Below are 959 nucleotides of genomic sequence, written 5' to 3' on the forward strand. Positions count from 1 at the left end.
TGAACAAACAAAGTAAATGAGAAGGGTTTATAAAAAAAAAAAAAATCTATGGACAGGAGATGAATGCAAATGACCTGAGATAAGGTTTGGTTCAATGGCAACAGTCAATGTGAAATGCATTGTGAAAGAAAGTATTGAATAAATTAGAGGATTTCTTACATTCTTGGTACAGTCGAGTATTTTCCATACACATAATTAGCTCTAAAACTGCACAAGCTGAATTGCTTCCAGTTTTTGCAAACAATTTGGGCTTAACACAACAGAGCCTGATTTCTGAATTAGCAAAGCTGCTCGTGGCTACTTATCGAGGAGATTTCCCTTGAGCATGAGTTGTACGGTGCAATACTCTCTACATGTCTAGTGGGGACTCCACTTACACTATACATATTTGGTCAGAAACATCTATGCTACATTAGCCCTGTGCTTCGCATTCTGATCCTGTCAGTGGTAACAGCTACAAAAACTTGGATGTACAGTACATTATACAAGTCTGACTTGGTCAATCACTATAGTGGTTATTTAGCAGATCTACTCAGCAGCCTTGCTCCCCCTTGCCCTGCTGAGATGGAAGATAAACGTATCGAACCATTTTCTTGTTAAAAAAACCCACAAAAAACGGGTTGTGGAAATCTTGACTACCAGGGGTCACCAGGTCAGGTTACAGCGTGGAATCGTCTTCAGTCTTAAAGCAAAGAGCCACCCATGAGTTTATGACACGAGTCCCACAAGGAAATGATCGTTGGAATGAGCAAGCATGAATGGAGGAGGAGGTGGGGGCCTGGCGACTGTCCCAAGCACATCAGCTTTTCAAGGCCATTTCATGTGGACACAAAGCAACTAAAACCTCGCTGCAACAAACACCGACAATCTGAATGCTCCATTACAGCCAACAAAAGCATGCCCAGTTCTCTTGCTCGTTGTTTCATACCAAAAAAAAAGCGGGGGGGGGGGGGGGGGGA

General features: G+C 42.6%; 1 protein-coding gene across 2 annotated transcripts in view; it reads left to right on the forward strand.

The window, feature by feature from the left end:
• The window catches only part of MORN5 (MORN repeat containing 5), a 16,070-nt gene extending 15,467 nt beyond the window's left edge, over positions 1-603 (forward strand). For both annotated transcript variants that reach the window (XR_002096233.1, XR_002096234.1), the window contains exon 6: positions 25-603. The gene's annotated coding sequence lies outside the window, so the exon portion shown is untranslated. The remainder of the gene's footprint in view (positions 1-24) is intronic.
• The last annotated feature ends 356 nt before the right edge of the window (positions 604-959 follow it).

This window comes from Gavialis gangeticus, unplaced genomic scaffold (genome assembly GCF_001723915.1).
Source record: "Gavialis gangeticus isolate Ggan-Ray unplaced genomic scaffold, GavGan_comp1, whole genome shotgun sequence".
NCBI classification, from domain to species: domain Eukaryota; kingdom Metazoa; phylum Chordata; order Crocodylia; family Gavialidae; genus Gavialis; species Gavialis gangeticus.